Source organism: Pinus tabuliformis, chromosome 5_2 (assembly GCF_031772625.1).
Source record: "Pinus tabuliformis cultivar Carrire ecotype Pingquan chromosome 5_2, CPIR1, whole genome shotgun sequence".
Taxonomy (NCBI): Eukaryota; Viridiplantae; Streptophyta; class Pinopsida; order Pinales; family Pinaceae; genus Pinus; species Pinus tabuliformis.
In genome coordinates, this window is record NC_142306.1 from 127,412,247 (window position 1) to 127,431,023 (window position 18,777).

At 38.6% G+C, this 18,777-nt stretch overlaps 1 pseudogene; it reads right to left on the bottom strand.

Annotated features, from left to right (window-relative positions):
• Window positions 1-2,448: 2,448 nt before the first annotated feature.
• LOC149157833 (LRR receptor-like serine/threonine-protein kinase FEI 2) lies at window positions 2,449-17,095 on the bottom strand (annotated as a pseudogene).
• Between the last annotated feature and the right edge of the window lie 1,682 nt (window positions 17,096-18,777).

The following is an 18,777-nucleotide window of genomic DNA, read 5'->3' on the forward strand; positions in this document are numbered from 1 at the left end:
AATAAAATAATATAAAAAAAATTAAAATTAATATTAATTTAAAATATAAAAAATCCAATAATGGTATTAACTATATTGTATAATATTCTATTGTTATTATCCAATATTATTATAATTTTTCTTCTATTATTAAAATAATGTCATTATATATATATATATATATATATATATATATATATATATATATATATAGATAATTAGTTAAATTTTGAAAAAATAATAATAAAATCCAAAATATTTAATTAACAATATTAATTGCACACCTTTAATTTTGTAAACTCTCCTACTTCTTAAAACTAGTGATCTGAAGAGTCGGACTTGTTTGTCCTTCAATTGTCCAACTGTTCAACTTCACCATGCCTTTTTATTTATGACTTAGTAAAAGTTGAGAAATATAAACATGGATTTTAAATTAACCATTTAATAAATGTGAAAAATTATAAAAATATATTTATAAAAAGTCATTTAACTAGTCAAAGACATATATTTATAAAACAATCAATATATTACTTATAAAATTAAATCTAAATTAAGAAAAAAAACACAAACTCCACTGCCAACTAACTCTATATAAATTATTAAAAACACAAACCAGTCTTATAAGATGATTGCAGAGACTATAGATATGATACAACATAGAATGTGGAGCCTACAAGTTACATTGTGTTCAAAAGATAAAGCTTAAAAAATACTTCAATTTATTTCCTTTAAAAATAATTAAATATCATTGAATATTTTAATAGAAAACAAGTTACATTTTGTTCAAAAGATAAAGCTTAAAAAATACTTCAATTTCTTTCCTTTAAAAATAATTAAACATCATTGAATATTTTAACAAAAAATGTTAAGATGCATTGATGTATTAAACATCATTGAATATTTTAACAGAAAAATGTTAAGATGCATTGATGTGTCCTTTTCAAGTGATGCATTTTATCATGCTTACAAATATATGCAGACCTACCTGCACAATAACATTTACTGTGTGCATTATGTCAATGACCTAAATATCAACATATCTATTCAATTTTTCTAAATGTTGTAAATAACCAAAATTCTAGAAATATTCGTAAATGTGTACAAATATTTATAGGCGCTCTCCCTATACCTCAAGCTTTTTGGTTTCAGCTTCAGCTTTGGAAGTCAGAAGATTTATCCAAGCTTCAATTCTTGCTTCTTCTCGCTGATATCTGAAATTTACAGACAACCTGAATGCTCAGACATTTTGTTGTGAAAATTATAGATAACAAATGCTAGCAATCTCTGAAACATTCTATCAAAAAATTGGTATGCATCCTCTCTAGAATCTTCTAATAAATTTGCAATGCTTCTTTAGCCTTCCACATTCGTACCCACCCTAAAAATCCCTATTTCATAGTGAAAATTAATGAGAATATTCAAGTGATCATATCTAGAACAATGTCTGCTTCAATCATAAATCTATGAACAAATAATGTTGATTAATCAGATTTCTTTAGACTATGATACTCAACCAAATATTGGATGTGATAAGAGTGGGAATTTATCTGAATTTTGATAATAACGGGTCCTGGGTTTCGTCGTGCGGATCCTGGGTTTCATCATCACTTGGGTCAAGGTCGAAGCCTCCACCACTAATGGTTGTATTCCACTGGTATCTACGGCCCTCACTCTTCCTCAAACTTCTCCTCCACGTAACGGCTAGGTTTCGCTGGAATCTGCGACCCTCACTCTTCCTCCAAGTTCTCCTCCACTTGATCGCTAGGTTCCTCTGGTATCCGAGGCCGTTACTCTGGCCCTCACTCTTCCTCAAAGTTCTCTTATCCAGACTTATTCAGACTCAAATAGAGCTTGGTTCCTCAGGTTTTGATATCACTTTTCTTAGACTGTATACAAATTTATTCACAAGAAAAATGACACACAAATATACACCAATACACAACATTTACCTGGTAAAAACCTAACGTTTTGTGAACAAAACATCCACAGGCAAGGAAAATAGGATTTTATTGTGGGAATGAACTCACTCTACCCCCTCATCTCTTGCAATCACCGTATGAAGTAGGCACTATTACAATAGTTTTGATAACCATCGTTTGGTTCATAAACTACCTAACAATATTTACAATTAGCTTTACATTTACATTTTATTTTAATGATTGTTGTCATATTCTAACAAAACTCATTTTTGGTTCTGACAAATACTTACTCAAACAAAAATAGCTGGCTACCCTCGTTTAAGTGATGGGTAGGGTTTCTATTATAGCAATGAATTATATTGAATGCTTTGCACCATTGTTAGTCTAGAGAACACACCGTGATTTATTTATGGAGAGCCACTGGCTCACAAATATATACAAGCAGAGAAGAACAACACAATTGAAGCTGTGAAGAGTTTATGACCAAGAGGAAAAAAATAGTTGCCAAAATGGGTATGGAAGGCCTAGGATTGAATTTATCTGGTCACTCTTAATTAGATACATAAAAGTCATTAAGGTATGGAGACATTGTATCTTCTTCTAGGATCTGAACTACTTGGTTTATTGTTGGATGTTCTTTAGGATTGGAAGTTATGCACCTCACAATGATTTGTAGAACCGCCTTTACAACCATAATCACAATGCATATCAATAATTTCTTCCAGTTTATTTTTCCTCAAATAGTGTGTTCTCCTGCATTTAGAATGGGGATATCAATGTCATAGTGTGTATTCCATTCTATACTCAATTAGAAATGTAGTTGTGTTAAAATTGGAAACCAGGGAAAAACTTCATGTGGGTCATCTTATTCATGGCTAATCATATTTTTTTTAGATTCCTCTCGTCAAGAGGTGTAGGATTGATATAAAGATCATCCAATTTCGATACGTATTCATGGAGATATGAATTTATTTTGATTATGGAATTATTATCAAGCCGACCTACAACTCATGTAGGCTCAGAAGCCCAATAGTCACATCTATTCAAACACCAACGTTGTGTATAAATATAAGAGGACTTTTCCTCATTTGCACTCACTCTTCTCATCACATCTCTCTCTCTCTACTACGCAGAAATGAGTCTCTTCTCTACTGCGTAGAAATGAGTCTCTCTCTCACACATGTGAAGCTGGAAGTTGTTGAACCTGAAGCTGCAACTGCAGAAGTAAAGATTGACCTACGTGGCCTAGAATATCTCCTCATCTAAACTTTGTTGTAGGTTCATATGAACCTCCTCTGAAAGCTACAACTTTTGGTGGTGGAATGAAGTCAATCTGACGAACGGTTTGCAAGATATCGACTGCCCTAGTTTGAAGCCAGAAACTACTGAAACTGAAGCTGCAACTGCAGAAGTAAAGATTGACCTACGTGGACTAGAATATCTCCTCATCTGAACTACACTGTAGGTTCATCTGAACCTCCTCTGGAATCCGCAACTTTTGGTGGTGGAATGAAGTCAATCCGACGGTCAGTTTGTGAGATATCGTCTGCCCTAGTTTGATAAAGAAGCCACTAATGCTGATGTTGCTGATCTAGGGTTTGCTACTGCTGACATGAATCAGATTTATTGTACTATTTCCCTCTGCTGAATTATTGAAGATAAAAGAAGATTTGATCAAAGGGTTTCCCCACACATTGTGGGGTTTGTCCCTGGCTAGCCACCACATCTTGTGTCTCTTGTCTTGGCTTGTTTTCTATCGATCATTTAATGTTCTATCTGCACTTTACTTTATGTACATGTGATTGCTAATTTGTGGAATATAATAAGAAAAATAATTAAATTTTTATAAGCATAGAACATACCATAACTTAACATGGTATCAAAGCTAAGGTGAAAACAAAGCTTGAGCAACAGCAAGAGCAATCACCGAAGAGAAGACTGGAAAGGCTATCCTAAAAGAACTATGGGGTCCTCAACACTCTTTCCTACCGAAGACAAGCTCCATGAGAAAGATGACTATCACGCATGGAATATGTCTATTGATCTAACCCTAGAAGATTCAGGAGTGTTATACCATGTAAGAGGAAATATTGTTGAGCCTCCATCCAATGCATCTGTTGTAGCATAGAACAAATGGAAAACCGAAGAAGTCAAAATAGAAGATCATCTGGGACTCTATGGACAAGCACTTGGTGGCCTACATCTTTGAACTGGACACCTCCAAGGAAATCTATGATAGACTGCGAAATGGCACGCACGACTATTGGAGGATTACCATCCGAATGGTACGTGTTCAGGACTACTCTTCTGAACTATAATGTAATTCCTGGTTTTAAGGAATTAATAGCTAGATGCATTCAAGAAGAAACAAGGGAAGAAGAGCAAGAAATTCCCATGCCTAAAGGTCCTCTTGCTGCCTTTCCTTCTCATGCTAAGAAAAGAAATAATTCTGGGACTAAATCAAAAGGAAAGGCTAGACCTAAGGGTGGAAGAAAAGGACAATGTTACATCTACAATAAAGCAGGTCACTATGCAAGGGAGTGCCCTGATAGAAAGGACTCACACTGGGATGATGATAAAAATCCCTCTAATGGAAAACCAAAGGAATGACAAATTCAACAGCAAAGGTAAGAAGAGAGCTGGGGATCGAGGAAGAGGACAACCATTCAAGAAGGCTAGAAAGTCCAGGATGTATTAAATGCACCTGACCGCAAAAAGAACCTAGTGTCCATCTCAGCAATGGAAGACAAAGGCTACAAGGTAACCTTCAGCAATGGCAAGGTATGTATATGGAAAAATAGTGTTAAAGATGCCTCTACTCTTAGGTTTCGGAAGTCCGTTAGGTTTCATATATTATGACACATCTCTTCAGTCCAAAATTTGGCATCGGAGGTTTGCCCACCTTCATTATAAATCTCTACTCGGTGTAAGACAAATGGTGACAGGGATGCCCGAATTCCGAGTAGAGAAAGAAGGTGTATAGGGGACCATTCCCCTCAAGCCAAAGAAAGACCTCCGATATATTACAGTTGGTTCACTCAGGCATATCTGAGGCTGGAATTAAGAGGGAGATTACTACACCACATACTCCTGAGCAGAATGGTGTGGCAGAAAGGAAGAACCATACGATTATGTAAGTTGTCTCTATGGATAGATGATCACTGATGTGGAGGAACCCATGGATCTTATTTATCCACCTGAGCCTCCCTCTTCTAGGAAGAGGCCTTCATGGCTTAGGGGGCTACTTGATGATGCTGAAGGACATGTTGAACCCCAAGGAACCTTTCGTGAAAGTAAGAAACCTAATAGGTATCAGGGATACTTGACCATCATGAGCATGATCATACAAAATAAGCCTTCATCATTCTCAGACGCTGTCAAGCATCAAGTATGGAAGGATGCTATGACCGAAGAATATGAGTCTATTATGGAGAATGATGTCTGGGAAGTAGTTCCCAGACCCCAGGACAAGACAATTGTTACTTCTAAATGGCTTTACAAGATAAAGCATGCAGCAGATGAAAGTACAAAAAAGTATAAGGCTCGTTTTGTTGCTTGTGGTTTCTCCCAAAAGGAAGGTATAGACTATGATGTGATATTTTCACCTGTTGCCAAATATATGACCATCTGCTCGATCATATCCCTTGCGGCTTTGCAAGGATGGAACCTACATTAGATGGATGTCAAGACCGCGTTCTTGCATGGTTAGATCAAAGAAGAGGTCTACATGGAGCAACCCGAAGTATTTGAAATTTATGATCGAAAATATCATGTATGTAGGTTGAAGAAGGCTCTCTATGGGTTGAAGCAAGCACCCTAAGCATGGTATGAGGAGATCGACAGCTACTTGATGAAGCTGGGATTCACTAGGAGTGAAGCCGATCCTAACCTTTACTTTAAGGTTGAATATGACAAGCCTCTCATACTGGTGCTGTATGTGGATGACCTCTTTCTAATAGGTGCAAAGCCTCTCATTCGCAAATGTATGAGGGATTTGGCTTCTGAATTTGAAATGAAGGACCAAGGACTTGAACTATGGTAGAAGCCAAGGGAAATTTTCCTATCTCAAGGAAAATATGTGGTAAAGATATTGGAAAGATTTGGTTTGATGGACTACAAGCCTGTGACTACCTCGAGGATCTTAACTTTTAGAAGTTATATGGTAGTGATGTCAGACCAGATTTGGGAAATGCCTCTGAGTTTCATAAACTCATTCGCATTGATGTTCTTGGTGAACCTCTGTCCGAACATATGTTTTGCAGTTAGCACTGTGAGCTCATATTTGGTTGAGCCCCACTGCATTGATGCCAAGAATCTTCTAAGATATCTTCAAGGCACAATTACTAATGGATTGAGATACACTACCGGAAATATGAAACTACATGATTATTCGAATGTTGATTAGGTAGGTAGTGTGGAGGATCACTGGAGCACTTTTTAGTGCTATTTCCCTTTGGATTCTGCTTCGACATAATGGATGAGCAGGAAGCAGAAGTCAATTGCCATAAGCACCACTGAGACCGGATACATATCTACGAGTATGATCTCGTATGAAGCTACCTAGTTGGGGAAGCTCTTCAGTGAGCTGTTTGAACACATACCATTGTGATTCTCTTTACCAACCAGAGGTGGGATTCGATTATTGAGGAATCCCATATTTGTCGATTGCTCCAGCAGATAGACATCATCTAGGATATGGTAAGTCGATGAACAAGGAGGATCCATCGTATTAAGATGATGTACAGGTCATTACACCTTGTCAAAGCCTCGAGGAAAGATCCAATCTATGATTTTCCCAAACGACTTGGAGTCGTCAAGAAACCCTTGTACAAGGGTCCTGCATGTTGCATACATTGAGCTCTGGGAGCTCTAAGGGCTTGCGGTTCTTACTGGTGCAACATACGACCACAGGGTGACTCACCCTTCCTTGGTGGTGTGCATTGGAACAAGATGACTTGCTCTCTTGTGGGACAAGATGATTCGCTCTCTTGTGGAACAGGATGATTCGCTTTCTTGTGTAGTAGGATTGATGTGTTCTCCTATGAGGCCTGGATTGATATGTTCTCCATGGCGGCCTGGATTGATGTGTTCTCCATGGTGATTGTAACAGGATTGACGTGTTCTCCTGTGAGGACATGATTGATTAGTTCTCCTATCGAGGCATCCTACCCATGCAGTCTGGGACTCATGGGAAGTACCTCTCATCTAATCAATGAGTAGGGAAATGAAGTTAGGGACCATAGTAGTACCGATGGACGCATCGTTGTATCTATCATACTCCCTATGCTAGGATGACATCCATTGATCTAGGATCAATGATACTGGTCTGGGACTAGTGGTAGAAGTTGTACCATACTATGACATTGACTTCGGGTCGGTTGAGACTGGTCTGGGACCAGTGGTACATACTCTGAGACTGACTTCGTGTCAGTGAAGTATTGGTCTAGGACCAGTGAGAGTGGTACATACTATGATGCTGACTTCGGGTCGGTTGAGACTGGTCTGGGACCAGTGATACACTCTCTGAGACAGCAATACTGGTCTGGGACCAGTGGTAGGAGTTGTACCATACTATGACACTGACTTCGAGTTAGTTGAGACTGGTCTGGGACCAGTGGTACATACTCCGAGACTGACTTCGTGTCAATGCAGTACTGGTCTGGGACCAATGAGAGTGGTACATACTATGACGCTGACTTTGGGTCGATTGTGACTGGTCTGGGACCAGTGGTACACTCTCTAAGACTACGATACTGGTCTGGGACCAGTGGTAGGAGTGGTACTTACTATGAAGCTAACTTCGGGTCTGCTGAGACTGGTCTACGACCAGTGGTATGCACTCTGAGACTGATTTTGAGTCAGTGGAGGATGATACTGGTCTAGACCAGTGGAGTTGTACTCACTATGAGACTGACTTCGGGTTGGTTGACACTGGTCTGAGACTAGTGGTACATACTCTGAGACTGACTTTGAGTCAGTATGATACATCCTCAATCATTTCTTCTTCTTCTTCATATTTCAGGAAAAAGAAGCACAGAATAGAACAATGCAAGAGCAGAGCAGAACCGAGGAAAACAATACCGATCAGTACAGGGCAGAACAAGACAAAGCAGAACAGGCAGAATAGAGCAGAGTAGGGTAAGGGTTAGGTTGTATAGGGCAATGCATTTGATGGATGAATAGTAATGACCGATAGACAGATTGCAGATGAAGTTCTCCCTGGTTGAGAGGGAGTGTTAAAATTGGAAACCAGGGAAAAAATTCATGTGGGTCATCTTATTCATGGTTGATAATATTTTCATTAGATTCCTCTCGTCAAGAGGTGTAGGATTGATATAAAGATCATCCGATTCCGATAAGTATTCATGGAGATATGAATTTATATTGATTATGGAATTATTATCAAGCCGACCTACAACTCATGTAGGCTCAGAAGCCCAACAATCACATCTATTCAAACACCAACGTTGTGTATAAATATAAGAGGACTTTTCCTCATTTTCACTCACTCTTCTCATCACATCTCTCTCTCTCTCTCTCCTGCGCAGAAATGAATCTCTTCTCTACTGCGCAGAAATGGGTCTCTCTCTCACAAATGTGAAGCTAGAAGTTGTTGAACCTGAAGTTGCAACTGAAGAAGTAAAGATTGACCTACGTGGCATAGAATATATCATCTAAACCACGTTTTAGGTTCATTTGAACCTCCTCTTAAATTCATAACTTTTGGTGGTGGAATGAAGTCAATCCGACGAATGGTTTGAAAGATATCGACTGCCCTAGTTTGAAGCTGCAACTGCAGAAATAAAGATTGACCTACGTGGCCTAGAATATCTCCTCATCTGAACTACATTGTAGGTTCATCTGAACCTCCTCTAGAAGCTGCAACGTTTGGTGGTGGAATGAAGTTAATCTGACAGTCGATTTGTGAGATATCGTCTGCCCTAGTTTGATAAAGACGCCGCTAATGCTGATGCTGCTGATCTAGGGTTTGCTATTGCTGATATGAATCAGATTTATTGTACTATTTCTCTCTACTGAATTATTGAAGATAAAAGAATACTTTATCAAAGGGTTTCCCCACACATTGTGGGGTTTGTCCCTGGCTAGCTGCTACATCTTGTGTCTCTTATCTTGGCTTGTTTTCTGTTGATCGTTTAATGTTCTATCTGCACTTTACTTTATGTACATGTGATTGCTAATCTGTGGAATATAATAAGAAAAAGAAGTAAATTGTTATAATCATATAACATACCATAACTTAACAAGTTGTCTAATCATGATGGTGAAGCTAGTAGTCAAAAATTACATACTAGGCATTTTAAATCACAACAAGTTCTTAGATTACTATGACTTTAAAATTAAATTATCATGGTATCTATGACTTTAAAATTAAATTATCATTTTAATTATAAAATGATAAAATACAACATAAATTACCCATCCAACAACATTCAAACCTTTGATTACAAATTATTGGCATGTTGGCCATTTGCCACTGAGCAACTCTAACAAAACAACTCCAAAGTTGTATACATCAGATTCCTCTTTTGCTCACCCACTTTGCAGATACTCTCTCAATTGACTGTCATTGGATAAAAATATATGACTACCTTTGGTGATACAGAATCTCTAAATCCTAAAAAGGGGTAGAACTAAAGGAAATCAGTACTTGGTGCCAAGTAGCCAAATGTGCCAGCTATAATGGTGGCCACATGTGTCTCATCATCTTCCAAGAATTTGGAAGACCGAAGTCTGATACATGTGACTCCAAATTCTCAATGAGCAATATATTGTTGGGCTTTACATCATGATGTACAAAGAAAGGATAGAAATCATGGTGCAGATAAGCCAAATTTCGATCTGCTCCAAATGTTATTTTCAATCGAGCACTCCATTCCAAAGTTGATTTTGTTTTTCTATGGTTTGGACAACACTAGTAGGACTATTTGCAAATTGATTCCAAACACCAAAACTCTAGATGCCGGACAATATTGAAAATATTATAACCTACCTTAAAATCAAAACTAAAGTCATCTTGAATGATTTCCATGAATTTCATAAATTTAGCATTGCCAATATACTAACCATGTAGTAACTTGTCCAAGCTTCCCAGAGGCAAGTAGTCATAGATAAGAAGTTTGGCCAGTGGACAGTTGCAACGACCTCACAAATTCACATGGTTTCTATGTTTGATGTTTTCCAAAATCTCAAGCTCTCTTTCAAAGAGGCAATCTAATCTTCACCCCATTGTTCATAATTTTCTCCACTGCAAATGCACTATTCTCATCCATCACCAATTTGTACACAGTACCAAAGCGTCCAAACCAAATGATACCAATATCATCAAGTGTTCAAATTCTCTTTATTACATCCTGAGATGTATGTGTGATCTGAAATGGGGCACTAAAGGCTTCTTGTCAACCTAAAAGAACCTCTCCCACTCCAAATCTTAAACAATTTCCAAGATCTTGCTTATGATTGATAATTTGCGGAATTAAGAGAACTTGAAATAGGTGTATGCTTTTAGTTTGCCTTTAACTAACCAAATGCCTTAGGTTTATTTGCTTAAACTGATATGCAGCATATAACAGTGAAACAGTGTAGCAAATAAACATCATAAACATAACAACAATATAATTAGGAGTTCACCCAAACCTCTTGGGCCACGTCTCCATGAGCTCTAGTCAACTCAACTAGGCTCTTTGGGATTATGGTAATTCTTTTAAAAGTTTCACACTCAACTCCATAGGTTTACAACTGAACCAATGGGCTTATATTAGCATCTTATCCCTCTAGTTTTCCATACTCTGTAGGCATATCTAGGCTTCTCTGGACTAGATTCCTTCAATCAGAACTTTGGGATATCTTGAGCTCCTGGCTTGCACCAACACCCTCATAATTCTTTTACTATCTCTAGAATTCCTTCTTCTGTCTTTAGCACACTTCGGAAATTAGCAATAGCTTGATCATTTGATCTCTTTTCTGTTCTAAACTTCATTACATCCCATGGCTCTTAGAAGTATATTTTGAGCTCTTTGGATCTGCATCTCTGGCTCTCTAGCTAACTGGCTCTGGTTCTCAGCTCTCTGGCTCATCTAGCTCTGGTTGTCTTAGCTATCTGGCTCTGTCCGTCTAGCTCTACCTCTAACCTCTAGTGGCTCTACCTCTGCTCGGCCCTCTGGCTCTGAAGCTCTCAGGCTTTCTCGCTCTTGGTGCTCAAGTTCTCGGGCTCTCTGTCCCTTTCTCATCCTGAGGAATCATCCCTGGGAAATTCGCCCCCAACCTCTGGTGGCTCTATGCCTCTATCAGCTCTGCGGTTATGGGATGTTACAGTGTGAGCTCTCGAGAGAGATAACATCCCTGAAGGGAGCCTGATGTGAGCTCCTTGAAGGGAGATTTGCTCTCTCAAGGGAAAACTTGCTTCTTCGCTTGGCTCTCTGGCCTTTTAGGAATCCTCCAACTTTGCGGCTTCCATCTGTTCTTTTTCCATTTCGCTCTGTGCAATCATTACTCCACGTCTCTGAGGCTTTTTCTACTCTCTGTCACTTCGACTAGCCCTCTCGCTCATTGGCTTTGTGGCTCCGCATCTAGCCCTCTGGCTCTCTGGCTCTTTGGCTCTGCATCTAGCCCTTTGGCTCTGTGGCTCTGAGTCTTAGATAATGCATTCCTATTACAATGCATCATTGTTACAGAAATGCCCACTTATAGTGTGGTACAAATGATTCCAGAACAGGGACAGTTTACAAAGGAATCGGCGGCCTCTCTTTAGATGAAATACCGAAAATTACCATACTTCCAATACACAGAGGTATTCGGATTTACACAGGAAAACATGAGTGAAACGACTTACATTGAAACTCAAATAATATCAAGTCGCATCTATAATCCCTTTCAGGTCTGTGCTTTATCGCATATTGCATTGGCATGGCTCCTTTGTGTTGTGATCCGATCATTTATCATCGATCGCCAATTGCATATCGCAAGTCGCATGTGCATTGGCCCTTGTATTGGGGATTTGTCGAACACGGATCGCGCTATCGCAATCGCATGTCGGCATTGTCGCATATCGATGTCATTGCATCAGCATATTGCATCGGTGTATGTCGCATGTAACAAACCTTTGTATTGGGGATCCATCAATCGTCGATAGCCGATCACATCAACGTATCACTATCGACATATCACATTGTCAACGGCCCTTTGTATTAATTCCCCGATCGCCGATTGCCGATATCGCATGTCGCAAATGCCATAGGTCTTAGTCCCTTCTCCTTTAGGTTTTGTGCAATGCGATATTGCGATGCGATAATCACAATCACATATCGTTGCATCCTTCAGCCTACTATCTGTTCCTTTGCTTTTCTCCGATGTAATTTCCTTAGAGGGCCTTAAGCCCATTTTATAAGGAAATGCCTCATTTTTAAAGGACATTGGGCCAACTTCTTTCTGTAATAACTCCTTTATCCGAAGTCCATTTTCGCCCATTCAAATTGCGTTAGATTTAGAATGAAGAGATCTATGCAATGAGATTATTTTTAGGAGTATCCTTTGACTTTCATTTTTGAGCATTTAGAAAGTCCTTGAGGATCATTTTCTGATCACGCCTCCCCACTGGAAATATTTTGGACCCCAAAGACTGATATACTGATCTGAACAGTAGATTAGAGTAACAACACCCTCTTCTTTCATCCTCCATACACTTGCCTCACATAACTAGTGCCTCTGAGCCAAAACTCGAAGATCGACAACACTTTCCTTCCTGGATGTGCTTGTCCTCTGGTTGAAAACTGTCTTCCTCCTTGACTTCATGCAGAACTCTGCTGAGAAGATTACAGTAGGTAGTTTTAACTTCTCTTCTTGGATCGTTGATCCAAGTTGGCTCAAAAAAAATGTGAAGTTACATCTTCTTCACAAAAATTTACATTTGTTTCTGTTTGACATATTGTCAACAACAACTGTTAACAACAACAGAATTAGAGACAACAACTGAATGGCCTAAAATTATGCTTCAACAAAAGAAACAGATTTTCACATCTTGTGAATTACCTCCTAGTATTTACATTTGTATACAAATGATGGACTAGATAACAAGCCCAATATTACATGCATGTTTAAAAACAAAGAAATCAACCCCTCAAGTTAATCACACATACATGTTCGAATACAAGGTAATCATCAGCATCCCTGTGTTCATGCACATCATTCTCATGCATGCATTTCATCCTTCAACTTTCGCTTAAGTACACTGTACTTTCGAAGCAGAAATGAACATAATGTTTGCAGCAATAAAGTGAGTCTGCCTACTCAACTTTTTCCATCCTACAACTTGCATCTCATTAGCAAAGAAATGCAATAAATCAAAAGACAAGCATCCTTTTGGAACAAACCTCTTTTGCTTCAATGATTGTCATGAGTTCCTTCGGGATAAGGAGAATGACTCTAGTCCTTCTTCCTTCTTGTCCTCTCTTGGACTTAGCCATCAGTAGCTTTCCCTTCACCTTTGCACACTCAAACAACAGTAAATTTACAAACAATCAAACAGCAAAACCCTTGCTACTATTTGAACACCTTTCAAGTCAAAAAAGCATATAGATTGCTCTGTAAATCAAGCATTCTGATCTGATACCACTTGTATCATGATACCATCTACTTCATGATACCACCTGCTCAATGATACCACCTGCTCTAGTATAACTTGCTCTAATATAACTAGCTCCAATACCACCTTCTTTGAAGGTGGGGTTAATCAACCTGATGCTCTGATACCACCTAATTTGAAATGGGGCACTAAAGGCTTCTTTTCAACCTACAAGAACCTCTCCCACTCCAAATCTTAAACAATTTCCAAGATATTGCTTATGATTGATAATTTGCGGAATTAAGAAAACTTGAAATAGGTGTATGCTTTTAGTATGCCTTTAACTAACCAAATGCCTTAAGTTTATTTGCTTAAACGGATATGCATCATATAACAGTGAAACAGTGCAGCAAATAATCATCATACACATAACAACAACATAACTAGGAGTTCACCCAAACCTCTCAGGCTACGTCTCCGTGAGCTCTAGTCAACTCAACTAGGCTCTTTGGGATTATGGTAAAAATTCTTTTACAAGTTCCACACTCAACTCCATAGGTTTACAACTGAACCAATGGGCTTAGAATACCATCTTATCCCTCTAGCTATCCATACTCTACAAACAGATCTAGGCTTCTTTGGACTAGATTCCTTCAATCAGCTCTCCAGGCTATCTTGAGCTCCTGGCTTGGACCAACTCCCTCAGAATTATTTTACTGTCTCTGGATTCCTTCTTCTGTCTTCAGCACACTTCAGACATCAGAAATAGCTTGATCATTTCATCTCTTTTCTATTTTGAACTTCATTATAGCCCATGGCTCTTAGAAGTCTATTTTGAGCTCTCTGGCTCTGTGGCTCTAGCTCTCTAGCTAACTGGCTCTGGCTCTCTTAGCTATCTGGCTCCGTCCTTCTAGATCTGCCTCCAACCTCTAGTGGCTCTGCCTCTGCTCAACCCTCTGGCTCTGAAGCTCTCAGGCTTTCTGGCTCTCGGTTCTCAAGTTCTCGAGCTCTTTGTCCCTTCCTTATCCTGAGGAATCATCCCTGGGAAATTCGCCCCCAACCTCTAGTGGCTCTAAGCCTCTAACATCTGTACAACTATGGGATGTTATAGTGTGAGCTCTCTGGAGAGAGAACTTCCCTGAAGGGAGCCTTCTGTGAACTCCTCGAAGGGAGACTTTGTCTCTCAAGGGAAAACTTGCTTCTTTGCTTAGCACTCTGGCCTTTTAGGAATCTTTCGACTCCGTGGCTTCCATCCATTCTTTGTCTGTTACGCTCTATGCAATCATTCCTCTGCAGATCTGAGGCTTTTTCTGCTCCCTGTCTCTTCGATTGGCCCTCTGTCTCATTGGCTTTATGGCTCCGCATCTGGTCCTCTAGCTCTCTGGCTCTCTGGCTCTCTGGCTCTGCGTTTGGCCCTCTAGCTCTATGGCTCTATGGTTATGCATCTTACATAATGCATTCTTGTTACAACGCATCATTGTTATAGAAACATCAACTTATAGCGTGGCACAAATGATTCAAGAACAAGGATAACTTACATAGGAATCAGTGGCCTTTCTTTGGACGAAATCCCAAAAACAACCATACTTCCAATACATAGAGGTATTTAGATTTACATAGGAAAACATGAGCGAAATGACTTACATTGAAACTCAAATAATATCAGGTCGCATATATAATCCCTTTCGGGTCCGCGCTTTATCGCATATCACATTGGCATGGCTCCTTTGTGTTGTGATCCGATCATCGACCGCATATCGCAAGTCTCATGTGCATTGGCCCTTGTATCGTGGATTCACCAATCGTCGATCGCATTATCGCAGTTGCATGTCGGCATTGTCGCATATTGGCGTATGTCTCATGTAACGACCCTTTGTATTGGGGATCCAGTGATCACTGATTTCTAATCGCATCGGCATATCGCATTGTAAACGGCACTTTGTATTGGTTCCCCGATCACCGATCGCCGATATCGCATATCACAAATGCCATAGGTCTTGGTCCCTTCTCGTTTGGGTTTTGTGCGATGTGATATTGCGATGTGATAATCGCAATCGCATATCGTTGCGTCCTTCAGCCTGTTGTCTTCTCCTTTGCTTTTCTCTGATGCAATTTCCTTAGAGGGCCTTAAGTCCATTTTTAAAAGGAAATGCCTCCTTTTTAAAGGACATTGGGCCAACTTCTTTCTGCAATAACTCCTTTTTCCAAAGTTTGTTTTCACCCATTCAAATTGCGTTAGATTCAGAATGAAGAGATATATGCAATGAGACTATTTTCAGGAGCATCCTTTGACTTTCATATTTGAGCATTTAGAAAGTCCTTGAGGATCATTTTTTGATCAATGTGGTTGATCTCCATGGAACATGACCAACTAAGCATCTGTGATATAGGACATTTGAGAGAGATTTTTATCAATTTCCATCTTTTTTGTAAGTTGAAAACAAGTTGAAATAGATTAACAAATATACTTGCTAGATATTTGTTTGCTGCAGGAGCTGCTGCTCCATTTTAGTGTAAGGTTTCTTGACCCCATCATTCTTGTACAAAAATAGTACCATAAGAAGAATGGGATAGCAAGAGCCATGCCCATTATCACCATTTATCTGATGAGGGTTCTCTTTGAAACTCACTTTGATGGCTTAGTTGATGCTGATAAGATCCAAAGAATTCAGTAAATCAAAGTCAAAATATATCAAGATAAGTTCCAAATCATCCAGGACACTATTCAAAAACAGTGGCACAAGGGTAAATTCAAGTTCAAAACTCTTGGTAGGGAAAGGGAAAATGAGCATATAAAACACCAATCTGAAGTCTTGGATATATTCCCTGGATCTACATCACAATTTGAGTTGGATATTATAGCAGGGAATCCCAATGAATTCTTGCAAAGTGTGTCCAGTCGTTGACCACATAAAGCTAAGTTTCCCAGGAACCTAAAAATCACATCCAATAAGTTATCGTCTTAGATTTTACAACAATAAACATGTTTCAAAAATTTATACGGAAAATTATTTGAATTTAACAAGAATATTATTTTCCTACTTGTTGATAAATCAGAATATGTTTAAACAATTTACAAAATATATATTATAAAGCAAAATAGGAATTACTTGAAAGGATATCAGTAGATACTTAAAAAGGATCCAATCACAGTAATTTCTATGCAAGGTTAGTTATAAAATTGGAAAAAATCTTTAACACAGATTTATGAATCAATTTTAAAATTAATCTAATTTAAGGGTTTGCCAAAAATGGCCTAACACATAAGGATGCTTGTAATCATGGCAGTGACATACCTTTTGACTGTCTGTCAAAATAGATTTTATGTTCTAAACGTAAGTGCCACGGTTGTACTCGCCCTTTGGGAAAAGAGGTTCCACTTGATAGTACCAAGGCCGACCTGGTTCTTCCTGATTATGTGCTCTGCATCATCACTGTGCCACCCCTCCACTTTCTGCACCCACTACCTCACGACCTTGTTAATCACGGTGCCTTTCCCTAGATGATTATGTTGGATCTCTGTGTATAGATACTCCACAACTTTCTCTGTAATGCCTGGACAATATTGCGATTCCAGCATGGAGTGTTGGGCTTCATTGGGGAACCACCCATTCCCCATGGTCATGTTATTTACCCATTGTGCACTGATTGGCACCTGACTGGTTGGTGGATGGTTTTTCATCCTTTCCAGAATAAAATGTAATAGTTTTGAATAAGAAATCACTATGTTAATATCTAAAAATTATGATATGAATATTGCCACTGTATCCAGAAATTATAGTAGAAAATCTGTGAGGAGGTTATCCACCGGGCATTGTATTGTGCAAAGTCTGCAATAAGACTTTCAAGTTATGGTCCAATCAAATAGTCAAAAAAAAAAAAAATCCTAATAATATTGAAAAATAATTTTTTTTTCAAAATTTAACATTATAATCTGTTTGAATCTGCTGCGTGTAAGATTCTGCTACAACAGAAAGGCACCCAAATCAGCCACAAGTGTGCACAATGCTTTTGAAGGCTATCCAAAGTATATGCTCAAAAATTTTCCCTAATCATGGTAATACCTTCCCACTGGTACTTTTTCTAGGATACAAATAAGAGGACTTTATGGGCATTCCCATTCCCTATAAGGCCTGGATATATTTGCTTATTTATGGCTCTGAAATTTTCCAATATTATACTTAAACTTCAATGGCTTTGTCATAAGCTTTCCAGTCTGAAATCAATGATCCAAATAAGATCTCAGACTCCATTGGATCATCCAGGATTTTAGATTAAGTTGAAGATCTATATTCTGAATTCAGGATAAACATCAGGCATCCATAAACATACTTTTAGCAAAATGCAGTCAAAACATTAAGCATTTCACAAAACATTGTCCCCATGAATTTCAGTTAATTTTTCTTAACCATGGTAAACAGATTCTGCACTCTACAATAATTTCTACAGGAAACTAAAGAGCAGAAAACTTAAAGCCACTCAAAATAGAAAACTTAAAGCCACTCAAAACAGAACTCAGTAATTAATGCTAGAATCTATAAACACGCGCTGCAGAAAATATATGACAGAAACACAATAAATTGACTGTCAAAACCTGTTACTGCTACTTCTGCAAAGAAAAATCCACTACAAGGAAAACAACAAACTGCTAACTGTTGTACTGAAAACTGAATTTACAGATCCATATGCTAGCCTTTCTCTTATAGAACTGAGAAGGGCATGATTAGAGTTTTCAAAAATAAACCTATCGCATACATCTCAAGATCCACATGAGACTAGCTGAATTGCTCCAAGGAAGAAACTCAGATTCCCTTGAGATCTGCACTCTGGCTAACAGATAATCCAAAATTAGGAAAACTGCTATACATAAAACTGAGACTTTATCTAAACTTAGAAAAACACCTTATCTTCAAAACTGGAAATTGAGGAACCTGATCTTATCCTATCCTATCTATAGCAAGCACATGCATGTTTGCACACACCCTCATTGTTGGAAGCCTAAAATTAGTGATGTAACCTCTAGCCTTCTTTGATGTTGCACCCTCATCTACAGATCACCATACAACTTGGAAGTAAAATCTGTTTGAATCTGCTGCGTGTAAGATTCTGATGCAACAGAAAGGCACCCAAATCAGCCACAAGTGTGCACAATGTTGTGGAAGGCTATCCAAAGTATATGCTCAAAAAATTTCCCTAATCATGGTAATACCTTCCCACTAGTACTTTTTCTGGGATACAAATAAGAGGACTTTATGGGCATTCCCATTCCCTATAAGGCCTGGATATATTTGCTTATTTATG